Genomic DNA, 8,861 nt, shown 5'->3' on the forward strand with positions numbered 1-8,861 from the left:
CCTCAAGAAAATGGACAAGGAGAAGCTACCAAAAAGTCCTCATCAAGTATCCTTACCAAGATAGTTTTGGCTTCACACTCTAATTGGGATTACAAGCTCATGGTAGCCCTCTAGGCCTATGGTACAACTTACAAGACTACCAACACGGTCATAACCGCATTTTGTCTAATATATGGTACCAATCCTCTCATAACAGTAGAATTCTTGATTCCTAGTCTACACATTGCCATTGAAGAACACTAGGAAGGCACTAATGCATGGTAAAATCACTACTTGAGTTGGAGAAATTGACTGAAACATGACTGCTAGCCACTCATGCCCTTCTGAAAAAGAAGGCCAAACAAAAAGCTTAGTTTGACAAGCATGTGAAGCAATGCTCTTTCAATAAGGGGACCTTGTCCTACTTTATTCAATTAAAGAACACAATTAAAAACTCAAGGCCTTGGCCTATTTGTGTTCATGCAATCAGTAGAATCTAGAATGTAGAGTGAGAGAATCTAGATGGCCAAAGCCCATTCGCCACTTCAATAGTAGGAAAATTTGGTAGTACTTGGTTGGACACTATTCCTATAAACCACTGATAGTAAATATAGAGAGTCCTCTACTATGCATAGAACAAATATTAGATGAGAGAAATATGAGCAAAGTTAGCATGTGACTTCACTTGTCTCTACTACCAAGCCGATAATTGTGAATATAGGAGTTATGACCATTAGCAACATTGAGCTAGATGATGAACCTCTCATCCTAGCTATATATCTTTGGATTTGCCTCACCATCACTCGATCAATGATAGTGTATGCGATCAATGATAGTGTATGCTCTCATCAATGAGGGATCTAATTATAATACCCTCCCATATTGCTATTGGAAAAACCTAGGAAAACATGCATTGTAGCCTACCAATGCAAGGCTTAATCCCTATGGAGGATTACCACACACCTTGTTGGGTTGATGTAAGCTTGAAATCACTATTGAGATAGAAAACATTCCCCTCCTCTTCTATGTTCTTTCCAGCACTAAAGGAGTAGGTACCAATATTCTCTTGGATTGCACCTTCAAGTATCTAGCCAATTATCACGTCAACTATGTTGACAAATGCATTCATCTTCAATTGTCCGATACCCATGTGATCACTACATTTGTCTCCCAAGATGGGTAGCCTGAATCCAATTCAAATAATTACCATCCTCCACCTAGCCAACTCACCAAGTCCATGATCTTGTTGACTTGGCTTTTAGATGATCGTGCAAGGAGGTAAACTCCCATTAGTACCACAATACAGTGGCAGTGGTAGCCAAAGACCTCCTCACATGCTTCTCAAACACTTGAGCATCCTAGGCACTCACCCCACCATTATCGGTGTCAATCCCAACACAGTGTGTGCCTTACACAACATTGGCTTTCCAAGAAGCTTCTAGCTCAAGGCTATTATTAGGGATCCTACAAGCTATTGTTACCCTAAAATTTTAACCCTCAAGCTCATGTATCCATTGCCTCTCCCAATCCTCCTCCTAGAGGACTTCACTTTCACCATGATCTTACCTATGACCTGTTTCTCCATTTGTTACCTTATCCTCCACTACCTTTCCAAAAACCCTAAACCCCACTACAACACAAATTGACACAACAAATTCCAAAAGAAATCCTACAACAGGATCCTCTTCCCTTAAAGGAGAAAGCCTGTTGAGCATTCCTTGCTCAGCCCCATACAGAATCAACATGTACTGGCCCCTTCCTCTAGGCCACATCCCTAAACCCCAACAATCCTCATCCATATATCAAATGACTAAGGATGTATTGCTCCACACCTAGAAGCCTCTTGCCTATCCTTTTGGACACCACTTTCTACACCTTTGCCAAACTCTTTACCTTGATGGGAGGCATTGCAAACACTAACATGCTTTCATTTGTACCCTAGTGGTCTTCTACATGGGAAGAGCATGAACAACTCTTTTGCAAAATCATCACCGCTTTGGAAAAGTTAGCACAAGAGATCCCACATGACTAGTTAATGAAATGTCTACTACTTCCCTTCTACAAGAGCAATGCACTCGTTAAGGACTCGAGTGCTATCTCCAAGCTACAATAGTTACACTACTTCTTCAAGTCACTTCCTAAACAAATGATTCACTCTTTGCCACGACAAAGTGGCCACACTTGGCAATAAAGTGGTTAGAACTAGAAAATACTTGAAGGTCATCATCTTTCTAAAGCATGATGCTACTTACTATGATATTACATCACGTTGGGCTCGAAGCTCATGCCTTGACACCACCTGAAGTGTTGCTTCATCACCCCCTCATCAATAAATTAGTGACAAAAGAATAACTCCATGTGAGTCTTCCTTTCCTCTGAGCAAACATTTTCAAGCAAAAGGATGAAATTGAGCAACATGTGGCAAAGCACATGAGTTAGAGTAGGCAAAAACGCAATAGAAAGTACCCTCTCTCTCTCTCTCTCTCTCTCTCTCTCTCTCTCTCTCTCTCTCTCTCTCTCTCTCTCTCTCTCTCTCTCTCTCTCTCTCTCTCTCTCTCTCTCTCTCTCTCTCTAAATATGTCTCTATTAACACGTCTCTAAATGCATCATTATCAAAATTAGACATGTAGCATCATTAGGAAAAGTATTCCATATACCTATACTAGCAACACACTTCCAATAACACAATAAGAAAGCACAAAATGAGCACATTTTATTACTATTAAGATTTTTATATAGTACTCAATTTCTACAAAAATCCTAAGAGCAAGCAAAAAACAAATATGCCAAAACCAATTCATAGACTAAATCGACCTCACAAATTTTCATAATGATCACAAACAATGATTAGCACTATAGTAACCTTTATCATCATGCTCTATTCCATGACAATCATAATGGCAATATTAACTAGGCAAAACATGGAATATGACCTCTCTCTCTCCCTCTCTCTACATATCTCTCCCTCCATCTCTCTCTTCCTCTCTCCCTATCTCCCTATCCCTCCCTCCCTCAATCTCAATCTCTCTCTGTCTCCTTATCTCCCTCTTTTCCTATATCTCTCACTCCTTATCTCCAACTATACTATACATACACACACACATTCCTCTCATCTTGTATATCAAACATAGATTTGTAATCAAATTGTTGCAAAATCATCTTTGTAATGGAATTCAAATTATCTTTGTATTACTTTTCATTGTTTTTACAATTATTACACTTGTATTTCTTTCAAGTAGATTGTGGCAAAAGGAAAACTTGTTTTTTGAAAATGTCTTTTTTTAGTGTTGAGAGGTGAGGTTAAGGATTTAATTTAATCAAGGAATTGTGTTTACATTTTGCATGATGCATGGACACATGTAGATAGACTAGGCACTATTTTTTCTAGTGCATTTTTTTGTGGAGCATCGCTTGTTTGATTGCATAGTATGGATCTGACAATGCATCTCTTCTCAAATCATGTTTGATTGAGTACAATGTACATTTTTCAAGGCATGTCATCAAATAGGACATGTTGCATGAACAAAATCAAGTACATATGAAGAAAATATCAGTCTTTGAAGACTCAAGGAGGGGAGGAATTACCATGAGCAAAAGCTATTGATCTTGAAGAAGAATTTTCCTATTCAGGCTAGTGCAAGTATTCTGAAAGTTAGATCTTCTCAAGTGTGTTGAAGAATGAGTGTGTCTATATAGAATCTCAGAGTGAGGAGCTTATGCAAGTTGGATTATCCATATTTGATGCCACATGAACTTTGAAGGCTATGCAAGCATCTAAGGATATTGAGATATGGTCCAAGAGTAAGCTTCAATTGATTGGAACTTGACATCCTACAATTTTTTATTGCATATCATGATTTACATAGCATGTGTCATAAGAAATGCAACCAATCAAAATCGCATGAACCATCTCCTTTTCAATTACACCTATCTCAACACTAAATAACTTAGGGGATTGGCGCACCGATAGGGAAATGATTGTTTTGAGCCTCAAAGAAACTTGAGAAGAGCATGCTAGATCAGACCACCATGGCAATGTAATAATTGAACAATTACGAACATGAAGGAGAGAGAGAGCACGAGGTACTACTAACTTAATGATTGAAGCCTTGAAAGCATCTTCATAGAAAACTAGATGCTACGTGTTTGATGCATAGATTACAATGTAGCCATTGCCTCATCTTCACCAGGCTAGCTGATCTAAACTGATGAGCAATGACTCACAAGGATTGTTGATGCTTCAATGAACATACCTGCATTGTCTACATTTTAGTAGGTGCATTTTTTTGCCATGTTATAGAAGCATCTAAGGGTTCGAAAGCAGAGCAATTAAGGGTGATTATGGTGCAATACAATACGTTTATAAGGAATGTGATCAAGAAAATAGATTAATAAAAAGTACTCTGATTCATTGCTACCTTGAATGGCACTAACTTGCACCCCTAATAAAACCTTAGAGCGGAAAAATAATGATAATAGGGATCATTAGGAGAAGCAATATCCAAGTGTTGTTGCAGGTCATGATAAGAGCAATGGCAACTATAAGAAGAGAAAAGAATCAAAGGAAGAAGATGACGGTCTAGTCAAGAGAGTGCATGACAAGAATAAATGGCACTACATGCATCTAGAAGCCTAGAATCGATTGATTATTGCATGCTTCCAAAGAGATTGGTGCGGGCCATGGAGGAGGGTGGCATTGACCTACTTCAAGCTGTTAATGCTTGGGCCATGGAGGAGGGTGGCATTGACCTACTTCAAGCTGTTAATGCTTTACCCAATGCGTATAAGGTTTTTTCGTTGATTCCAATGATAACATATTTATATGAAAAGCAAGAATGATTAAGGTTTTGAAAGCACATGTGTATTGAAAACCTATATAAGGAGGAGAGAGTGAAGGCTAAAGGGACCTTCCCTTCATGAAAATTTGTCTTGAGAGAGAAGAGAGAGGAGGGTCCCATACATGTATGTTGATCGAGATTGTGAAAAAGGATCGAAGTGCTGTAACAACCCCAAAGAGGTACAAAGCGATTGTGTTTTTATTTCAGACTCAAGTGTTAATGTTTTGGTGTTTGCTAATTTTCTCTACTTTGTGTTTGATTTTTTGAGTGATTTAAGCTACAAGAGGCATGGTTGTTGGTTTGTGTTCATGTGTTGGTTGTGTTGTGTTCGTGAAACATTGAAAATATTCGTTGTGAGTCATCTTTCAACAAAGTCGATTCCCTAACCGGCACTCCTTGACGTCTCGTTTTTAGGTTGTGAGAGAGGCTTGTCTTCGATTACCGTTGGCTAAACAACATCTTCTCCTCTTCTTTGTTTGTAGCATAATCTAAGCATCAATAGAGATGATGGTAGGAATTCACCTTTTGTTGTCAAGATAAAAAATATTGTACATTGTGATTGCTCTAATAGAAGATGTAACATGACTCCTTCTTAATCATGATAAATCGTTACCCAATTCTGCCTCCTCTACTTGCTCCAAACCATCTTTAACCTCCACCCCTTGCAATATTGGCCCATCCATTTGCATATTGTCCTCATCTGTGTTGGGAACATTGATTTCATCATATACTCTCGTACTTTGGGGAGCTAAAGGCACAACATACCACCTCGAGGTTATCGGGTGTTCGAATAGAAAATTACCTATTCAAAATCACATACAAGAGAGGTTCAACATTTGTGGCATATATCATGTCGTAATAAAAATTTAAAAAATAGTTCATGCACCTGTTCACAATGGGCCGGCAAGACAAATGTGTCACGCAAATCCATCCATCTTTTTTCGAAATCTATTTTGAGAAATCCAGATGGACCTTGTCGAATGGTTGCCTTGGCTCCTTTCAGTACCACTTTGAACCACTACACATCGAAAATGATCATGGAGAAGCTATGGTAATCCACAACAGTGATAATACTTTGCAAGTTTCCAAAATACTCCATCTCATCTATAACCGTGTTTGGATCCATGTCTCGCTATCGGCTCTCTTGCTCCAACTTTGCCATGACACCACAATCCGTTGTCGAGCACATTTTGTCGATATTACACTTGACGCGAAAATATCGCCCACGCAACCATGCCGCACTGTATATTTTGTATTGTACATTGAAATTGTTAGATTAGTTGTCACATATAAAATCTAGATACGATAACTTATAAAACATGTGGTCACCTTCGGACTACATCCCCTCGAGAATTTTCACTTCTCAGTAGAGACCTCCACCCCTTCATGAGAGGCTATGATCAAAGCTCCATGTAACCACTGCATAGACATAAAACATGGCATCTCCTCCATGCCCTCGGGATATCAAATCAATTGATGGTGTGTATTATGTCAAAATTCAGATTGTGCTTCTTCCCGATCTTTACTGGCTTGCTCGTACCTAGCAAGTCATGTCTCCATGGATGCATGGTGCAACAGACAAAAATGATTCACTTTCTCCTCCATTGTAGCATCCATCCTTTTTTCTGCCCCATTTCCAACTACCACATCTCCTGTCAATCTATTATCGTCCTTCAATGACCATAGCATACTGTTGTCTGAATCCACCGTTGATAGCCCCACTGTGAAATATGCACTAATGTCTCAAAGACCAACCAACCTTCAACCATACTACATTCTAGCCGAGCTCATTGTTGCACAAAGCCTTTCAAGGTTTTTATGAAGTGCTCCAAGAAAAACATCCATCACATATGGACAGGTCCAGCAATCTCCACTTCATCTAGAAGATGCACTAGGAGGTGGGTTTCTATCAAGAGCATACCGATGGGTAGATACTTCTCAAAGAAACAGACTATTGTCGCACAAGATAATACGCATGGGAGTTCGTGATTGTCACTCGCCGCAGGGATGCTTTGAGATGAAAGAACTATCTTCACAAAAAGAAATCCTAAAAATCGAGCTTTTAGTTTTGATCACTCACACTATTCTATCCACTTGAGTTAGAGATGTCCCAACTCGCATTTTTTACTTTGTTTGTAAAATATAGAGATAATTCTTTGATATAGAGATGCTTGCATATAGGTAAGCCTTGAGGTTAAGAGACTCACAAGCTAAAGAAGAAGGATTATGGTGTGACAAAAGGATGGCTACTATTGGCTTTTCCCAGGGGTGTTGAAGGCATGCCTAAATCTTCCAACAGTTATAACCAAGTGTAAAGTGCATTGAAGATGTTTCTCTTCTTGTATATGACTACCATAGGCCTAGTCTTTTGCTTTACTTCTGGATGCATCCATCATCTCTTCAAACAGTGGAAACTTCTTTTCAAGCTCAATTTTCTGCAATTACTTGTTATGAACATGATTGCTCTTTGAAATACATGCTGCATGAAAATCTCTGTTTTCTCTTCTAAGTTCTTATATTTGTCATTCCCTATGTTGCTTTAAGTTTTGCAGGGGCCTCATCTAAAGAAAAGGAAGAATAAAAAAGGAGAAGTCTCACTGCAATTGTATTCTTCTTCTTCTTCAATTTCTCTGGGCTCCTTTGGATAATCATCGGTACCCTCAAAATCCATAAGAGAAATCAATCAAAAGGGCGCGCGGCGGGGGGGGGGGGGGGGGGGGCGCGCCACTATGCCTCTGTATCCAAGCAGGATAAGGAGGGTGCCGAGCAAGAAGACAAGCCACACGGAGACAAGCTTGTAGAGGAATCGTGATTATTTAACGTAGCCAATTGCCTTCAACAGCGCAGAGGCTTGTTGGTCACGATGATCCCTACATGAGTGAGCAGTAGACCTCCCTCAAGCTCATGACACATCGACTATGGAAGATGGCTACTGCTTCACTCCCTTCCATGTTTCGAGCCCGATCACCTTCGTCTTTCTGCCTTTTGTCAGCTTTTCTCCTCTCGGTCTCTCCTTTGGCACCTTCGTTATTGCTTCGCTTTTTCCCTCATCACGTTCCGTCGCTTCAGCTTCGTTGTGTCCTCGGACTCCTCAACTTCTTCGCTATCTTCTCGTCACCTTCCTCTTCCGTCGTCATCTGCAAGCTCCATCGTCTTGATCTTCTTTGTTCGCCATCACTTCTTCACCTTCAACTTTAGGTTCTTCTACTTCCTTTCGTCGTCACCTTCAGCCGTTGCCTCTACTGCTCTCCATTGTTCGTATCTTCAGCTTACTGTGCTTGCTCCTCCCCCATACGTAGCCTCTTGGTTGCCTTTTTATATTTGCCTGCCACCTCAAAAACTTCAGAAAAGCATCATTGGCGACGTTAATTGCCAATGAAAGCCTTTTTTATCTAAATAGCTTTTAAGCTATTAATCTTTCCGTTTCCTTCTTTTCTCGTCACATGCTTTTGTTGCCGTGTAAAAGTAGACCTCTGCTCCCGCTGTCTACGTGTAGGATGAGTTGACGTTAACAATGACGTCCATTTCTACTTTCGTTGACTATCTTGAGAAGTTCTACTGCTTCTTTTTCCATGTCTCGATCAACATATACAGTGAGTAAAATACTGTAAGCCATTGGAGTTTGATACTGTAAGGGTATTGTTTCAAAATATCTTGTGGCTTTTTCTACCCCATGAACCTTCGATATAAGCTCTACTCAAATAATATAATCCATTTCTTTCAAACTATAGGGTTTCTTTGTTATGACCCAATCAGATAGCTACAGAGCTTGATAGTACTTTTTTCGCCTCTAGAAAACAGTTATGCTGAAAACAATCACTCCCCTTGTTAATGGATGTCCTTCATCCACCCAAGCCTTTATAACACTCTTCATACTTTGTTTATGTACTCCTTCGACTTGTTTTGGATTTGCTACCTCCTTTATCCTAATCCGTAAACGCCACTTCAGATTCCCATGAACAACACCTTGCAAGTGGCAGAAGGATACATTATGGTTATCCTTGCAAGCATCATAGAACTGTACTAAGTTGTCATGCCCTAATA

This window comes from Lygodium microphyllum, chromosome 19 (assembly GCF_053477565.2).
Source record: "Lygodium microphyllum isolate KBCC chromosome 19, Lygodium_microphyllum_v1.1.10, whole genome shotgun sequence".
Lineage (NCBI taxonomy): Eukaryota > Viridiplantae > Streptophyta > Polypodiopsida > Schizaeales > Lygodiaceae > Lygodium > Lygodium microphyllum.